At 35.7% G+C, this 20,780-nt stretch overlaps 1 protein-coding gene across 1 annotated transcript in view; it reads right to left on the reverse strand.

The window, feature by feature from the left end:
• Positions 1-20,313, reverse strand: part of RhoGEF64C (Rho guanine nucleotide exchange factor at 64C) — a 66,077-nt gene extending 45,764 nt beyond the window's left edge. The window contains exon 1 of the mRNA XM_011634008.3: positions 19,554-20,313. The gene's annotated coding sequence lies outside the window, so the exon portion shown is untranslated. The remainder of the gene's footprint in view (positions 1-19,553) is intronic.
• Between the last annotated feature and the right edge of the window lie 467 nt (positions 20,314-20,780).

Raw genomic sequence — 20,780 nt, forward strand, 5'->3', positions numbered from 1 at the left:
AATATTGATAGCGAGTAACAAGATAATGTCGGAGAAGAAATTTCTTCCGTTGAGTTTACTTAAAAAATAATAAATAATAATAATAAATAATAATTCAAAATTATTATATATATAAAATTATGTATGTATAGAAGATAATATATTAATGTTGCAATAAGTTCTATATTTCGTAAGAATATAATCAAATTATTGCAAGCTCTTTCAACTGCACAGTTTATCGCGACGATGAGAAACGCGATGAAAGTTCGAAGCATATAAACCAGCCTTCGAAATCCGACGTCGTTGCGAAAATGGCCTTGATGCGAGAGAGTCACCCACGCTCGGATATTATTACTAAATAACTCTAACAGATAGTATGTGTCTGACACAAGTGAATTCTCCAATCCTTCATCGTCTTACTCAAAGTAACAATCTTTAGCGTACACCTACGCTTTTTATTAAAACCGCGGAAATATACATATTATAATAAACAATTGATATTAGTGATGAGAAATCTTATAAAATACACATATATATATATATATATATATATATATATATATATACATTTTTTAACAACTCTAAAAAAAATGTATAATAATAAGAGCACAGTTGTTTATTGTCATATTTTATATGTCCTATCTTTTATTTCAATTTAAAATTTCTGATCATCTGATTTATATAATTATAATATAATAAAAATTAATTTTTGCCGTAGTACAAAAGTAATTTAATCTAGAAAGAAGTAACAAACAGAAACGAATAAAATTAAATGGAGAACGAGGAAGAAACTCATCTATGATTCTATTTATCTAGATGCAAGCATTATCGAGAGTCGTGTTATGTTTGTATGTCAATCAGAATGTGGATATTAAAAGGATCAATAATCGTTGAGGATATTTGTTAACTGCGTCCTCTTATCGCTCGCGTATCACGCCTTTCACGTATTTTTATTGACGCGCACTTGTATCAAGCACGTTTATATGCACTTGCCAGATCCAAAGAAAGCAGGCAATTTGCTCGCGCGCTGAGATAAGAGAGATCTACCAAAATAAATAATCACGATCGGGAACGCGCAAGTGAGCTCATAATGTGCTGTCTTGGCCGGGGAAGTCGCTGTCCTCTCCGTTAAAGCGCCTTTCCTCTCACGTATATGGCGTATGCGCGAATACGTGCGTGTTGGTTTGCTCTTATAATAAATTGGTGCCGCCCTCGGTAATAGCTTTACCGTCGTCGATCAGACCGACGTTCACGCTCCGTTTACCGCAGGTCATACCGAAGAGGACCATACTTAGATGTATCAGTTTCCCATGGGTCATAATCGTAATACGTGCAAGTCAGCTTCCGTTGTCATTAAACGTTCCATTTACTTTCTTTGATTCCTTACCGGGAAAAATAATGTTGATGGAAAATTATAATTTCCTGTTGAAGCATCAACGAGAAATTATCATCTGTTAGAAAAACGCTCGATGAACAGTGTTTTTCTAGAGAACTATTAATTAAATCTTTTAAATATTACACTAATCATGTTTATTAAATAGTGCATATCATGCACGATCTGAAACATCAACGTCAAAACAACCCTTGACTCTTTTCTCCTCATAAAACTAATTTAATTTCTAAAATTAAATGTTTAAATTACAAGTAAGTATATACAAGGAAATTAAATATCATTAAATAAGAGATCTTTCTAATCCGCCAGTTCATGTTTATGTTATTTTGAAACAAATCTGCAAGTAGGTTTTTTTTATATTAGTGATATATTAGAATAATCTGACCAGCTTCTAAATTATTTATTAAAAACATATTTATACATTTTAATATTTAAAAATATATCACTCATTTATGAGTTTATTCTGATGTTACATCTCCAGAAATAATATTAAATTAAATTACATCTCCTTTCGCTGAATATACACGCCATAGAACTTTGATCTCGTTCGAGGCAAAGAGCAGACATTCAATTTAAATCGCTACCGGTATACACCAGCTTGCAACATCATGTGCTTAATATATATGTCATCCCAGGAAATCTTTCCGCGGACGTACACCGTGTATTAACGAGGAATCCGATAAATTTTACGCGCCGGGATACGGCGGTCGAAACGATATCGTAGCGCGGAATATTCTAGATCGTAATTACCGTTAATTGATACGCGCACGGTTTTCTAATAATTAAAACGAACGATAGGATATGAAAAGTTATCTGCGATCGCGCGTTTCTTGAAATCCCAACACGTTAAAAAGCCCCAACACGCCCCATCCGCGAGCGCGATCATAAATAAGCACGTCGTTTCCTCTACGCGTAATAATGGACACTCAATCGTCATAAGAGATCGTAATGAAAATATATCGCGCGATAAGATTTCCCGTTTAATTCTCAACGATATTTCAACAGGCACCGGTTTCCCCTTGCATAGAGATCGCTGGAAGACAAATCGCCGTTTCGAAAGGTGTATTATGCGAAATTGGACAATGTCCAACGAGAGTTAATTAAGCTTGCCATAAGAGACAGCTCTACTATGATACAGATAAAGTCTGGCCACAACAACAATGCAACTACGCATAAGATAGCGTACAACAAGCAAAACAGGTAATAACAAATCTGAATCTGAGAGGTACATGGAAGGTATATGTAAAATTATATACAATTACGTAATATATGTAATTGCGTATAATCGAGGTCAAATCATTTTTGTATATATATATATATTCAAATAAAATCGTAATAATTCAAGATGTTATGAGAGAGATAAAGAAGATATTTCCTCTAACAATTTTTTATATTCCTGTAAATTGAGGGAAAAAAATTATATGAGAAGCAAAAGAAGGAAAAAAGAGGAGAAAAAAGATAAGAGTTAAAGATTATAGTTGTCAGCAATATTTCCACAATTTTAAAACACGCTCTTTAAAATACTGTATGCATACTACGTGCATTATTATGCAAATCAAATTCACTCCTGGATGTTCTAATATATTGTCTCTCCTACTGAAGAGGAATCCTTTTCTGCCTGAAAGGATCAAGTTACACGCCTTGCACGCACGAGAATGCAAGCGCTGCACTAAAGGCTCACTTTTGCTGCTAGTCGATTATTAAATGGATTGCCTAGCCGTATCATACGTAACGCTGCATAGTAATCGGGAAAATGAAGACAATGGCCGCCACGCCGTGCGGCGAATAAGGTTAACAGCCTCTGTCGCGACACTGCGAGTGTTTCCTCCGCGACATATACATAGAGCATGCGACGTATGACCGATGCACACGGAAAGAACACGTGGAAAGAGCACGTCCGGCTGGATATTAGATAATGTCCGACAATAAGACGACGAGAAAGATCGTACGATTTTTCTACTTTTCTGCTTGAAGAAAATGAACATTTATTTTATTGTCTACGCTATCATCTGAGAAAAACTCTTAATTTTATTAAAAGAAAAAAAAATGTCAGAGGAAAATCATGATTACGTAAGCTTTTCATAAATTTATATAATTTTTATCAATAAATCATTCCCCTCTTTGCATTTACGTGAAAGAAATATTCCAGCTGATAAAATCCACCAGGTGGACCACTGCATACGTACTTAATTAGCTTTATTTATCTCGAACTAGATTTCTCGCTGTCACTCTGTTATGCCACCGGCTCGTGCTGTTCTATTTTTAACACATTACCATTCACATATCTTATTTAATCTAAATACATAGATTAAATAGACTATGTTACACCTAATGTAACTTGGCGATGGAATTTTTATTAAATAAACTCATTCAATTTATAGTTGGATCCGGGATACGTCAACGGAGCGAACGCTCTGGTACGTTCAACCTAGCGCGACACTGCCAATCAGGCATTGAAGTCTCCTCTTTTCTCGCGATTACACACACTGCAGCGCGACGACCAGTAACGGTGGCTGATGTACGACAAATAATGATCGGCGCGAAGAAAAGAGACCGAGTTAGCCAAGTTGGAAAAGCAGTGGAAGCGAGACGGAGCACTTCCTCCTCTCGATAGCGAGTCGATTCGAACCGGTCGAGTCGCACCGCCATTTTCCCCGAGTTTTTGCCGGTGCGGTCAACGGTGCGCTCGGTATAAACTCGGGCCAACCAGGTCACTCCTCATTCTTCTCAAGTTTGTCGTAATCCCTTGCCGTTGACGTCGCGACGTCGAGAAGAAATGCAAGTTCGAGCGGCACGACACGTTTCGGTATGCGCCGCGGCGGAATTTACACGAGTATTTCATGGGGATGATAAGAATTCGTTGATTAAACGAGGTGACCGGACCACTCGATTAACGGAAAACTTTTATTTTTAGCCTGAAAGTGGTCTACGATGAAAGGATCAACGTTTCTTTGCGATAATTATCAAACAATATTCTGCGTGAGATATAAATAGAAGTGCGTATATCTAAACTCTACCACACATTTAAAAATAGGACAGCCATCTCCCTACCTAACTATTCCCTCGAGTTAACATATTTAACGTTTAAATAAGGAGGAAATAACGTCAACGGTCACTCATTCACCGTACTACTTCGTTCTCCACTAGCACCATTACCGCGGGGCAAACGTGTCACTCATCCACGCAAATACTACAGCGCTCGTTGTTCCTAGATGGCATTTCCTAGAATCGACGTTCCGGTATCGGACCCCAAGAAGTTTGTGTGCCGCATTCCAATCTGCACCACCCAGACCGGTATTAATTACCTAAGTCGATAAGCCATCGTGTGGCGACAGACGTCGCATTACGGGACTTTTCTGCCATCGCCGTCGCCGTCGTTGTCGCCGTCGTCGTCGCCGTCGCCATCGCACGGTAGAAAGGAACTCTCGCGTGATTGCGCCGGCATAAAAGGGGGTATCTGGCGATTACGTGGACGTTCGGATTAACCTCCGTTCGCCGCGCCGAGCGGCATGCATTACAGCTGCGAGGCACCGGGAAATCGTGAACGCGCGAACGAATGCCTGACGATGATCCTCGACGCAGCGAATTTTTCACGCGCACCGTGTATTCTTCGTGCACCTTAAACCTTTACGGTTTTCTCTAGCGTGCCTCATAGATCACGATATATGCCTCTTATCGCATATAATACGAGTCATATGCCTCGCGGCTTTGAATTTAATATTTCGAATGTAGGTTTTACTTAGCGTGTTAACGCAATTACTGACGATTACGATAGGCCGAACGCTTACTTTTTCTATAAAAATAAATTTAATCGCAACCTGATGAATTCCGTAACACGAATTCAGAATTGCATCGTTCGAAGAAGCATTAAATATATAATATGTTATAATAAGAATATTAAAAATTGAGACACATGTTTAGGCCCATGTTTTCTAAATTCTCTTTTATCGATAAGAGTGCCTTCTGATTGGCTGTAAATCATTTTTATCGATAAAGAAGGACTCAGAAAATGGGTCTTTAATATTGTACATAATCATACGCTTTTTGCAAATGCGATAAATCAAATAAAAAATTAACACGCAAAAAAGACTAATAAAATTTAAAGCAGATATTTTTTTAATAAATTCCCGTTGCAATTATCCTAATTCCAATTAGAACTGCAGTACTTCTCTATGCTTTTGTTTATATTTGCGTTTACTAATTCGTCAAATTATTGACTGGACAAAAGGTTCGCCATCTGCAAATACCGTACGGTCATCGAAGTCTCCGCTAGCTAGCCGGCACCTTATAAGCGACTTTTCGTGAGTGGGTTAGTCACGAGGAGCACATTTGTCTGTTTGTTCTCCTATTGACACACTTTACAAGCGTGGCGTAACCCGCCACGCGTCCAGAGATGCTCAACCAAATCGCGCGTTACTTTTCGATCGGCCGCCGAGTAATAATCAACGAATGGCACCCGCAGCAACGGCGAAGCCAGCCGTGGTAACTGTCGGTTGAGCCTCTCTGCTTGGTTAACGGTTACCGGCGTTCGTAGTCTGCACTGAATCGCAACACAGTTTGTTCAACTCGAAATCATCGTCATCATCGTAATCGTCATCGGCTCATCCGCAGTATGAAACTTAGCCAAGGTGGAGAGAACAACAAGGACACCCTCATCGGCGTGTATCAGTCCTATTGTATTCGTGAGAGATGATGAAAAAGCATTCTCACATGCTTGGGAAAAAAAAGCCGAAGGAAATCACGGACGTGAGCACCCATCGACTATTATAACTGATACTCGCTCCTCTAGAGTTATATAGGAAAAAAAAATTAGTCTTAAATTAAAGAAAAATATTCTTATATATATATATATATATATATATATATATATATATATATATATATATATATATATACATCTTATAAATATTCTTATATATAAACAAGAATATAATAGTCTTCTTAAAAATTGTTATCTTCATTTGATTGAATTTGTATTGATGCAAATATTACCTTTGCTCAACTCAAGATTAAAAGTCTTCTATATGAAGATTATAATATATTTCTTGCTTAGATATGAGAATATCTATATTTGCATCAATACAAATTCAATCAAATGAAGATTAAAATTTTTCTAAGATTATAATATTCTTGCTTATATGAGAATATATATATTCTTGATTTAAGATTAATTTTTTTCTGCGTACGTGATACATTATTGGCGTCCTTCGAGTTTTCACAAAATTGTATAAATACACTTAATTGCTAATTAATAAAGAAAAAAACAAGCATTTCGACATAAGATTCTTAGGAACGCACGGCTTATATCCATAATTCGATTATTATTGTTCAAAAATTATTGATTTAGCTAATTAAGCTTTATGTCACTATAAGCGTGACATACTTTCTTTATTCACTCGTCTGTTATATAAATAAAAATGGGAATACGTCGAATATGTAATAACATGGAATTGCACTTGCTTCTGCAAATGCGTGTCACTTAACGCCAACCAAGTATTAAATTTGAAAGTGCGTAATTATAATTAAGCGCCTGTGGAGGATAAGCCAGATACAGACTACAGTGATAGGATTAATGTGGTGAAAGGATCAGGATTTCCTCTCAAGGATTTGCATACTCGCTGGCACGATCGTGTTAGACGCGTAATTATCTACAAGCCTCTGAGATTGTGTGGAATGATGGAAAGGAGCTTCAAGCGTATCTAGATCGTCGTGGGATTCGAACGCGTACAGGCACAATAAAATTCCAAAAACATACAACAGAAATTTACACATATATATGTGTCTAGAATGGCCTTCAGGAAATAAAATCAATTAAAACATATAGAAAATTTCCCTAAAAAGTTTTCCCTAAAAATCTTTTTTTTTTATTTTAATATTATACTAATAGTTTCTGAAGATTCAGAAATTTTTTCTTTTATTCTATATTTTTGAAAAATGTAAATAAAAAAGATTAAAATATATACATGAAGAATAACAGTTTAAAAAAATAACAATCTTTCTTCTGCGATTTCACTCGACATTAAATTAACGTCAAGCAAGAAATTGTAAACCGTAAAAAGTTTTGGTTTTACGAAAGATATCGTAATATCTAAGACATGAACTTTTTTATGACTTTTATTCGCTCGAATCAACTCGATCTGGCTCACTGTGCGGCACTTTTGTAGGATTTACCCGCGTGATATTCGGCGCGGCATCGGCAGGAGTGAATTAACGGATGATATATTCGTAACCTGTTTCCATTTTCTCGCAGCACACTAACGGCACGGCCGGTCGTCATGAATAACGATTTAACTCTCTAAAGAAGAGGTGGAGCCTTCTCGCATGGATTTCTACGAAAGTGGCGTAATCGTTCCCTCGGACATAATCGTGCCTGAAACGTTATCGCATTTTCATTGCATCAAGGCCATGCATCGTTTGCAGGTCATGAATTTTTCACGCTTATCACTCAGTTACGGTCATTAGAAAAGTTTCGCTTTCGAGTCGAAGCAAATTACTTGTAAATTATTGAGAAACGCCGTCGTTTCCATGAAATACTTAACGTATTGATTAGCTATAATAATATAAAACACTTTTCGCATTATTATTTTAACAATTATAATAAATTAATGCAAAAACTCAGAAGGAATATTAAAGAAGACAAATTTACATCAAGTGCTATTAAAAAAAATATTCTTTGTAATTTTCACAATTTGTTACTTTCAATTACATAAAATCATTCTCATCTATATTATTTTCTAATAATCCTCCCTGAGAATTAAATTATTGTTCTCTATTATTTTAATAATGTACTAAAATATATCGGAAAAAATTCTAAAAGTATTTTGAAGGGATTAGCCACGTGAGAAACAATAAAAAAAAATCTGTCATATCAGTCATGCGCTCATCGTGACTTGTTCGAGCGTCATCGAACAAGTGACCTTAACAGGATAACGCGCGCGCTCATTATTACGCGGCGAAGCGGTATATATTATCTATTCACAGCACCGGTGCATCGAAACACAAAAGGTTACTAGGTTTCGTATTATGCAACCGCGTCGTCACTCCTTTATCTCGAAGAATAATCTTTTTCAAATTCAAACTAACGCGGTCGAATGCCAAGAACCAGATACTTAATTTTAATATTAACTAATATTTAACATACATGATCTATAAAAATTTTTGCAATTTTAAGGCGCAAATATATTATTAAAATCAAAATTTCTGACTAACGAATATAGCAATACAAGAGAAATTTCTTTTTACATTCGCAAATTATTAACTTTGTAGCAATGTCAAAGTATCATCATATATTGAATCGGTCACATATAATATTGTGCAAATTAAATATTTTTAATATTATGTTTGATTTAAGAAACTTATTGAAAATTATCTCGGTTTAAAATTAATTAAAACAATAATTATAAGTAATTAATAATAGATTCTATATCTTGTGTATATTCGTTCATAGTAATCGAGACAATCGAGATTTCAAATTCTGATTACACAAGAGACGATGTGCAAATCTATGGACGAAACTAAATTAATTCATTTTCCCCATCATTTTTCGTTTGCAAGTTAATAACCTCGGACTGACAAGTTTTTAGAGAACATAACTTATAGCTGGATGAGCAACCAGCCAGCTTAGAGAACAAAGTCCTCAAGCTTCATTCTCCTCACTCGTTCTTTTTCACTATTTCGCCATTGCTATTTACGTAGCTTCCTAGACTATTAATTATTTTGCACCTCCTGCAGAATCATTTCTGCATTCCCTACATATTCACAAACGGTGGATGTGTCACGGAAAATTCTCGTGATGTCCTTGGACAAAGACCATACGCCAAGAGTTCTATTAACGAGATGATAATCGACGCAAATTCAATCACAAAGATAACATTAATCTTGTCTACTACATATGTTATATTTCAGCAAAAAAAGATAAAAAATAAATAATAATAAACCTGAATTAGATAACATAAATTCCTGACATAAAATTGAAGTTTCATAAAAATAAGTTTGTCAATAAAACGTAAACGTAATAAAAAAGTACAAATTATATTTTGTTATATAAAATAATTTTTATTTTGACTTTTTTTTAATGTTTCCCCCTTTCTTTCCTCCCATCTCTTTCTATCTTTCTTAAAACATCTTTATCTTTCTATTTCTTCGCGCTTATCTTTTATTACAATATATTTAGCTTTCTTTGTAAAAATAATGCGACAAACAGTGATTTCTTACTTCAGCTAGAGCATCAAGTGATGCAATTGAAAAACGTTAGTGAATATAAGAATTCTCGTTTTCTTTTTATTTTGCAAGAACAGCTTTTATCCTGTTAGAGCACCCTTATGACAGAATTTTGATATTTCTTTTGGAAATCTATTCCGCATGGCAACGGTACATGTCCAAAATAAAAAGCAAATAATCAAGTTTTGATTCTACTTCGATCCGGTTTTATCCAGATTACTTGATATAGTAAATTGATAATTATCGAGAAACTCTTAATGTCAACGAAACGAGTATCATATGGTTTATTAATATCATATATGGACACACGTTATACCACATATTTCTTAAATAACATAAATCTTGTCTAGACCAAATAAATATGTTAGTATATATCTTATTTTATAATTCATATTAATGCAGTTAGTTATTTGTTAGATATAAAAGATATATCATTCAAAAAAATCATATAAGTTGCGCGTATATAAAAAAATAATAATACATATTAATAAATGGTAATGTGTATTTCGTAAATATATAGCTAAAATACCACAGCACTTACATCAGCACTGTTTATTTTGTAAAATTCATAACAAAAACTGTAATCTGCGAGTTTGCTAATCATGCAGGATGCACAACAAAAGCCAAGAAAACATGTTCTCGAGCATAATTATTATGATATTAACATCATTATCGCAATTTTGAATCAAATAAAGCTTCGAGATCGGATTTCAGCCGCCACACACGATGTTCAAGAACTCGAAGGATTTTAATAGTATGTCCATTGAACGCGTGTGCTCTCATTGTATAAAAGATAAGACGAATAATACGTACAAGGCATAAAATACAGTCCCGCGTGATCAAAGCCCCGAAGCTGGCCCCAGAAGTAACTCATTTTTGCATCGTCCGCCTTTTTTCCTCCCTCTCTTTCCTCGTAACCTTCTAGCTCGTGACTGATGGTCACGTCATAGCGACGCGCAAGTCGGTGCATCGCGCATCCTCGCGTCTTTGGAAACCTGTTCCGTCGGCGCTTTGAAGCGTCGATTGCCATTCGCCGTTCGTTCGTGTCGCGGATCGAAAATTTTCATTTTTATGGTGCGGCCGGAGTGACCGTGAAAAAAAGGGGAAAAGAAAAGACGAAGGAAAAATTCAAACGCGGAGAGAAATGACGCGGGAAAAAAGAAAAAAGACACGTGACAAGACTTGGAGAATGACGATCATGTGAATTTGACACTTGAAATGACCGAAACTTGAGTTGACTTCGAAGATAATGGATAATGATATCTATTAAGCACAATCGAGTGACATTTATATAAAAATAAATTGTTATTTTTTGCTAATTAGTTGCTCCATTCTCGATTTTTTGGTTTCTCCAACTGATTCGCATAAAAACGATGGCTGTGCTAGCTTAACATTAATACAGCTATAAAGAAAGAAAAAAATTAAAAAATGAATATGTATTTTTGTAGTACCATTTAATTGCTACTTAATTGCTCTATTCTCGATTTTGTTACTTCAGCCAGTTCGTAAAAAATATGGCTAGTTTAAGAGTTAAAGTTAGCATAGTTATAAAGAAAAAAAAAACAAGAAATTAAAAAAAACAAATACATATTTTTGTAGTACTATTTAATTGCTCTATTCTCGATTTTGTCACTTCAGATTCGATTAGAATCAAATAATAGGAAAAATGAAAAATCAAATAAATATATTCGTTTCGATAGTCATTAAACTGTAGAAGTAAGCATGTTGGAGAAAGTTGGATTCGGAAACGCGGTACAATTTTCGGCGATGGTTGTCGCGCTTGTTTCCGGTCACGAAATTTAACCTTAATCCACTACACAAAGGTCTTGTCCATCACGTCGACGCAGCGGAGCGTGAAAATAAAACTTAATTCGCGAATTCCGGTGCGAATTGTGACAGTCGCTCGCGTGAGAGACAGGGAGGAGAGAAGATCGGAGAATTCGAGAAGAGGCGCGCTCTTACCTCGTTCGTATTTACTTTCTACGGGAGACAATCAAAGGGAGGCCTCTTCCCGGGATGCTTTCACGATTGTCTTTCGACGTTGTTCTCATGCTACCGGTGTTCAAAGAGCCAATCGAGTTAACGTCGACAACAGCACGCGCAGTGTTACTCGCGCGTGCTCCTTAATTTCGACCGCGGCGAAAGTGTTTTAACCTCGATCGAAAGTGCATCGAGACGCATGCACCGCCACCACCGAGAGATGGCGAGATGGCCCCTTTCGAATTTTTATGATCCGAGACGCGATCGCGCAGGCTCGTTTCGTCCACGATAGACATTTACGCGCCTCCACCTTGTAAGTGGTCACCCCGGCTGTATCGTTAATCCTGAGATCAGATAGGCCTTCCCTCGGCAACCGCCGTCACCTACGTTTTAGATTGCGTCCTAAAATCGCCTCTGCAGAATGTACAAAAATAAAGATGTGTTATGGGAATAAAACAGAAAATAAACACAAACACATAAAATCTATTCTTGCGCGCTTATAAATTACCTTATAAACTGCCTCATCGTAAATATATTAAGCGGATGTTAGGTGGGTATTAAGCGTATTAATATATTAAGCGGATGTAATATAACAAAAATAATCAAAGCAGAAGCAAACTCTTACGGCTATGAGATTGGACGCGATTAGCGGCATAATTTAAGGGCAGGATCGGTCGGAGAAATTATGAAGGGCATATCGAATGGCACCTCGCCACCGTTACGATCGATCGTTTCGTTTCATGATCAGACCAAATAAATTCATATACGAAAGTTGGTCGCATTTAAAAAGATACAGATCCAGGACAGATCGCCGATCACGGTGTTTTCACCAATACGAGTACGGATACACCGGCGAAATGCGAGTGAAACGTCATAATAATTACATATTACGCTCCCGGAGAAGTAATCGCGTCAGTCGCTGCCAGAAAATCGCAATTTTCGTGAACAGGTCGCCGTGGAGAGGCTTTCGTTTTCGCTATACCGCCGTCTCATTACGAAAGTTCACGCATTTAGCTTCCTACTGAGTAAAAATTACTCTTGTTCCTCTCGTGCAATTTAATTTATACTAAAGATTTTCAACTCTAATACCAACAATATATAAACTAAATGTATAACTATCAAATAAAAATAAATAAATAAAATCTACAGTGTTTCAAACAAAACAAAAGAAAAAGTTAATGCGCGAAAAATTAATATTCAATTGTATTATCTTGATACAGAAAATAACAGAATTCCCGTTTACTGACCAAGAAAATGATACCAAGAAAATGATATGCTCGATTACGAAAATACGAGATAGTAATACGATATAAACAAATGAGATCTGTGGTGGTAAGACTAGCTGGAAATCCTTTTCTATCCGCCGCAATGTCTTTCATTTCGCAATCCTTTTCACGATAATTTTTGCCTACGCTGTATTTTTTCCTTCTTAGTTCCATTTTGCGGTCAGGACTAAAAAAAAAGAACAAAATGGAGAGAAAACAACGAGATACATAGTCGCTCGTCATAGATTGTATGACGGAAGAGGGATCGGCTTCAATTTATTTGCATTTATTTAAATGACGATATGATTTTATTGTAACGGCATATATGTATATATTGATAGCGTTGTTATCATTGGCATAATTTAATTCAATCATATTCCGTTATACTTCCGTTAGAGCTATATAATCATAAATATTAAGTTAAGAGTAGTCGCTTACACTACTTAATAAATTGGCGGTTTACATATTTAAACACGCAATTAAATTACTTTATTAAAAACAAGTCATCATTAATCTAAGCATGCTAAAAATTACATATAAAGATTACGTATTCTGTAAGTAGTCAATCTATTAATCCTCATTTGATTCTATCTAATGAAGCTATTGTATTTTCCAAGTAATTGATAAATTGATGTCAACGCATGTGCTAGTTTTACTTCATCGAACATATATTCAAACGCGATATTTCATTCCGCGACGGAAATAAAAGATTTGGATTTGCATTTACAATATGTCTCCGCGGCATTTTTTTCGATTTTATTGATATACGGAATTAATGAATATAAAATACAATTGCATCACAAGTCTGACAATCCGTTGACGTCATTACCGAGCCACGAGATTATTTCTGTTGATTACTGTTGACAATACTGTCCGCATATGCGCCACACGAAACGTCCAAGCGAGGCAAATCCAAGACAAACCGTATACCTGATGTTTAAACAGAGTATCGGCTTCTCTTGGTTTATTCACGTACACATTAACATACTGAACGAAGGGCTACGAACGTGGTACCATACCGGTATTCTATCGCTCGCAGTCAGTGATAATCCAGGACGATACATCACGTCGCGGGTGTAATATGCGAATTGCTAACGAGATCCGGTTCGCTTTCACAAAGATGCGAGGCGCTCGACGATTCCCGCTAAACATTCGCAAGTGTGTTCGTAGACGGAAGTATTCTAACAGATGGGAAAAAAAACATTACAAATTCTAGTGCAGATATACTCAGCATGTAAAATGTAATAAAGCTAAAAAATTCTATGCATAATGTGCCTTTGCCAATTTTCAATTAAATTTATTTGCCATTCTAATATTCAATAATGTATACTTTGCAGTTATATCTCTCAAATTAAAAATTTGACAAATAAAAGGCTACTTAAAATAAAAAAAGAGCTTGCTATTTATTATCTCTTAAAGAGAAGAGATCTTATTTTTAAGTTAATTGTTATGTTAAAATCAAATGAAACATAACTGCTTTGATATTTTGACATCGACTTTAAACTGGTGATATTAAACAATGTATTATTAAAGAAAATGTGATACATTTACCTTCCTATTTGCACACATACACCATGTTTTATATCCACGTTATAATTAAAAATTCCCAACGCAGTTTATTTCTATCTAACATTTGATTATATACAAACTACTTTCAGGAAGAAAAAGAATTAAGCCATTAAAGAGCGTATACGCGCGCTAAATTAACAGCCGCTAAACTGCAAGGTTTTGTGATCGCCGAGTAAGTTGCTCGTCATTCTAACGCTTTTCTTGGAGAAATCAAGCGTCTGCGCGAAGCCATGCTGCCTGCGTCCGGTCAACGGACACTTATTAATCCGATGATCTGCTGCGTAATCCAGCATCGTTTATTAATCGCTATCAATCGGAGTCGCCGAGTAGGAAGACCCCGAGTATCGCGTGCTCACACTCGCGGACTAATGATCTCCGCCTGAAGACAAGGAGGAACGAGCGTCTAATGAACGTCCGCCGCGCGATAATAAATCGCTCGCTGGCGCGCGCGCGCGCGCCACAAGAAAAGAAGTCTCGATGCAAATCAATCGACACTTCTTCTTGTTCCTCGATACTCGCGCGCGCGCGCGCGCGCGCTCGATTGATCCAACTTCATCCAAGCGTTCCGATCCAATAAATAAGAACGGAATAACACGCTGTATAATCTTTATCGCTCATGCGAATCGGTTTTGCCGGCGCGATCAGCGCGACAATCCGTCTTCTGACCGGCTATTTCGCTCGCGATCACCTGAGAATGACCCCCTTATTCCTGACGAAACATTCTAAATTATGTACTTGCCGTTAGTACAGCCTCGCTGACCCGTAACTGTAATATAATAATGGACTGTGACGCGATGAAAAACACAACTGGCTCGTATACGCGAGTAGCGCTCCACTGAAAATCGAAATGTAACTTACGTAACAATCGATGTAGATACGTGTATGTTATAAATGTCACAGCATCCTTTTCCTCACTGCCGACTTATGCAAAAAAGATTCTTGTCTTTACGATGGATATTTCTTACGTAAACGTATTAAAAAACGCATTCAAATCATATTAAAAAATGTAATCTTTCAATTCTAGCGATATTCTCATCATATTCTATTTTCATCGTATATATATATATATATATATATATATATTTTTTTTTATCCACTTAAAACAACCCATTTCTTCTTTGATTTATTACATCCTTGTTTCATGTTGATTAATATACAAATAATAAATCAAGATAGTATATCGTAATTACAATACACTTTTACCTTATTCGCAAATAATTTTAAAAAAATTTCTTATTCGCAAAGAATTAACAAAAAAAAAAAAAAAACCTGTTCGCATGCCGCAGCAGAAAGGTTAAACGTCTTATTACCGTATAAGATAAATTTAACGGAAATACCCAAACAAAAGTCGCCTCTTTTACGCCGATATATCACGCTCTAACAAAAAAAACTGCACGCACGAAAAGAAGAAGAACTTTATTCTCGCCGATGTTTATCTCGTCTAGTCCACCTGCGATAATTATATACATTATCGTAGAAAAAAAAGAGAGAGAGAGAGAGAGAGAGAGAGAGAAAGATGCAGGATCGAGCACCACGACTTAACCACTACGCGGACGTATGTTTCTGAACATTATTGAGTCTACATACCTATATCCATGTGCCATACACATGATCGTGTGTTTCCTGGAACAAGGCTTAGAATCTGGGCTCTATATTCTAGGAGAAATTTATTCGTATCACGAACTACGGGCACGAGAACTACGAGATTGGTCCCCGCCTTGGCGGCGGAGAAAAGTCAGGATGTTTACTGGAACCTAGACGTATACTGGATGTTACTCCGAAGCGCGGCCTGCTAGCCAGCTATTCGCCGTGAAAAGGCGATTGCAAGATATTTGCGGGGGTATCCCGCGGGCATTCGCGCTCTTTGAGAGCGCGAGGCTTACATAAATGTTCTCGCGATGCCACCGACTGGCGCGGACCGGCGATTATCCGCGTCGCGCGGCAATAAAAAGGTGAGCGTTTTCAATTACGTTTCTCTACATGGCAATTCGCGGTTCCATAATCCCGGTTCCGAGATGATAGACACGGGTACACGCCCGTGTTTGATGTATTTCGAAGAGGGCACCGACAATTTATCCCAAGCCTACACATATTCGTCTCACGTGGCCACCTTGAAAGGCCAATCCCCTCAGATCATGTGATTTTTTTTTTTTTCAGAATATCGCGTCTCCTTCGCGCATGACAGAATAGAATATATTACGTACATTAAATAGAAACGTATTTAAATTTTACAATCGCATTTAGTTTAAGTGTAGCACAATCAAAGATTAAGAAGTGTAGCACAACTAAAGATTAAGAACTCATAAGAGTTATTAGAAGACAACGAAAGTATTGAATTGAGCGAACTTTGTTCTTTCTTTCGAATCGAATGGAATTTTTTATCGAAAGGAAAATTTCCCAATCCTTTCAAATTCCTAAAATTGAAATTAATCTTCAATTCGTAATATCATTTTTAAGAAACTTTTTTCCTCTTTTAAAAAAGTCAGATTTATGTTCGCAATAAAACCAAATTAATAAATTGCATATTGTATCATTAATAAAGAGAATCTATGCATAAAAAACGCAAAATTTCTTTTATTGCTTATTAATTCTGTTTATTATTCGCTTTAATCAATTTTATATAAGCAAAAATAATATTTACGAATTGAATATTCAAGAGAAAAAACGAAAAAATTATTATCGCTTATAATTTTCATGATGAAATTTTCACCATAAATTATTGAAACTATCGATTGCTAGTTGAATGAAAATTAAAATTAGCAAAGAAAAATAATGCAATTATTTGTACTATATAAACAGGGTTTACGACAAGTACTGACACGCGCTACGAACTGTAACAAGGACAAGCGGAAACCAGATAAATTGTCGATATTTCTTGAAAAAAATAATGACTCACAAATTTAATGATTATGAAAGTTTATTTACCGAATCCAATCAAAAAATCGCTTTCTCGCGCACGTAAGACGCAATATCTATTTCAAGAAATAAAAATCATAGTGCACTTATAACGTTCCTCATCATTCCCGTCATTTTTTTTATGAAGAGACAATTATTGTATTCGATCCTAATCCGCAGAAATGAAATTTTGTTATGGATCGTTAAGCGACTGGCGTAATTGCAAGAATAATTTTCATCAGATTGTATAGACGCAAAGTAATTTCTATCTTCAAATTTGTTTTCCGTATTTATTATTTCATACACACATTCAATCCCAAATTATTTTAATTAATAAGTTGCTAATATCATCCGATCTAGCTTTTATTTATCAAATTACTGTGCATATCTAAATAATTCAAGAAAATTAATATTTCAATATTGACTTTAATATTATTTATATAAATTACATATTTATTTATCACATGTAATTGTTATATAATATTTAGTTAAAGTATTAATGATTTAACAATCATTCTTGATGACATAAAACTTATATATACATATATATATATATATATATATATAAAATACTATTGTTCAAAAATGTGTGTGTGTGTGTGTGTGTGTGTGTGTGTGTTTTTATATTGGGAGGAGACATGTGTCGTACAATAGGGGAACAGGTGGCTGCATTTCTCGGTGCGAGGAATGTTTTACAAAATGACTGGCACGAGCATTATTTAATGATCGGCTTGTACATGCGAATGATATGGGAAAGAGCATAAGGAATTCATAAGATAATCTTAATCAACAAAACTAGCACGTAGCTCTCACGTCATAAAACTGTATCCAACTTCGTCCATTCTGGCTTTAAATTTACAAAAGAAATCTTACTTTACCTCAGAAATAGAGAATTCTTTCAAAATAAATATAATTGTTAATCTATTTTAAGCATAAAGCAATAATGATGTTAAAAAAAATGACAGGATAAATAACATTCTAATGTCTGAATACTGGAATGATAAATATTAACATAATTGTAATCGAGGTAATCAGAAATAATGGTTCTTACGCACTTTTGACACGGAAGTTGAAAGATTCGAAAATCATTTCGTAAAGAGTAAGTCAAGTATAGCACAATGTATTCTTCGATCATTTTGCGATTCATCTCTCATGCTTTGAATTTCGATCTCTAAGATTTCACAATTAGAACAGCTGCATAAAATGTTCTTAACGTTGAAATAAACTATGACAAGTGCAACAAGTAGCAATTTACTTCAGTCTGGCACTGCCATCATAATGGAACATTTGCAAGATGATAAGACAGTCAACAGTTATGAAAACTAGTGCGAAAAATCCTACATAAGTTTCTTTTATAATAACCTCTTGTGTCACTTCGTAAAATAAGTTTACAGTAAATTCTATTCGCAAAATTTATTTATTTCAAAAACTAAAATTCTAATTTGCGTATAATTTACACTTTAATAGCTACATTTCAATAGCATATCTGATTATTAAATAAATTTATAATTTAAAATCGTTATTTACTAATTTTATATACATATATATTAATCAAATTCCAATAGTAATAAATTGAATAAATTATAAATAAAACTTTTAATATTAAGTTTCATAAAATTTAGAATGTAAATTTATATACTAATATTACGAAATGGATATTAATTTTATATATATATATTTTATTTATATATATTATTTATATATATTTTATATATATATATATTTATTTATTTATAAACATATATATATGTATATATATATATATATATATATATATATATATACGTCCAACATACACATACATATTAAGAATATTAAAATAATAATTTTGACAAATTTAGATAGCGTATTTAACAAATTTATCAAAAACTAATATATATTAAAAATTATGGAATATATAATCTTCTATTATCTTCTATAATCTTCTATTATCTTCCATTATCTTTTATAATCTTCTATTATCTACGCGTTGCTAATATTTCAAATCACGGAGATTTTTAATTCGCAAGAACTTAAATTTTAATTAACAGATATATTACGTGCCTCATAATACGTAAAACGATGAAACATATTCGGAGTATAATTCGCTCTGCAAAATCCTTCACGCGCTACAATCATTAACATTATGAAGAGATACGAGGACAACGAACCACCGGTTACGAAGTTCCGGCATACTCTACGATTGCAAGAAGCAGCGATCCGTCGCCGTCGGTTCGAACGCGCGCGGCAAGGAAGGATTAAACAGCACTTACCCCTAACGGCGATTTAATCCATCCGGTATCATATCCAGAGAGAGCGTCATGTCATGGCACAACCAAGAAACGAAAAAAAAAATTACAAAACTCTTCACCACCAAACGCGGACGCGGAGCAGAACTCGCGATCCGTGTCACCGAGTAATCGCACAATCGTCGTCGTGTTTTCCCGTTGACGTCACTCCCGTGCGCGCTCGCGTACGAATGACCGCCGAAACATCGGTCGCCGCGTCGTGTCGAAGGTCAAGACCGCTTATTTCCGTTTTCCCTCTCTGTTTAGTTTTCCTTATGAAAACATAATCATGCGAAAGATAGCGCGATCGTATTTGATCGAAGGAGGCCGAAGACGTACGGAGCCGACAAAGCACGATGAACCGAGCGGGTCGAACGTCGGCGACCAAGTGAGAGGCTAGCGGCACCGCCGCACAAGTCGCGTGACGTCACAGGGTCTCCTCTCTTTTTTGCCATTCCACGGCGAGCGCCGCGTGCGAGAAAGGTGCCCGTACCACCTCGCGGCTCTCCCCTTCTCTTACGCGATGCCCTTCTTCTTGGCGAGGCACCACTGTGCGGAGCACGGAGGAACGTACTCCTCCTCGATGATAGCCCACGCGTTATCGGCCTCGACGTTTCCGTTCCGACGACCAAATTCTTCGTGCTGGCGCGCGCCTCGCACGGCCACAAACGAGAACCGTTTCCGGTACGTCAGCCTAATGACCCTCCGATTCCGGGACACAGTCCGAAACCCAATTTTAAATTCTCGATCTGCATCGAAAAAAAAAAAAACAATCGACTGTTAAATACCGTTTCATTCGCAGCGTAGATGATACAGCGATGACACACTTTGATACTTATCGTATGACTAGACAAAGGCATTCATTTTGTGATATGTACCCTTAACTCAAGATTATAATCTTCTGACATGAAATTGAAATCTGTTGTCTTTTGGAAGTAGGTCATGTGTCATATATTGATAAATTTAAAACATTTAATATCACATTTAATATCACATTAAGTATCACATTACATTAAGTATCTTTCAAATAGTAGGTGTATTAAATAAGCCGCCTCAAAATGAGTCAGAAATATTAATTATATATAAAAACAAAAGGATAATATAAAATTAAAAATTTTATTAAACGACAACGATAATTAGTTACCAAGCAATCAGAAAATTCGCTAACATTTAATCAAGCCAATATTTATTTACACAATCTATGCTCTCAGC

This window comes from Pogonomyrmex barbatus, unplaced genomic scaffold, assembly GCF_055798465.1.
Source record: "Pogonomyrmex barbatus isolate J1 unplaced genomic scaffold, ASM5579846v1 scaffold2, whole genome shotgun sequence".
Classification (NCBI taxonomy): Eukaryota; Metazoa; Arthropoda; class Insecta; order Hymenoptera; family Formicidae; genus Pogonomyrmex; species Pogonomyrmex barbatus.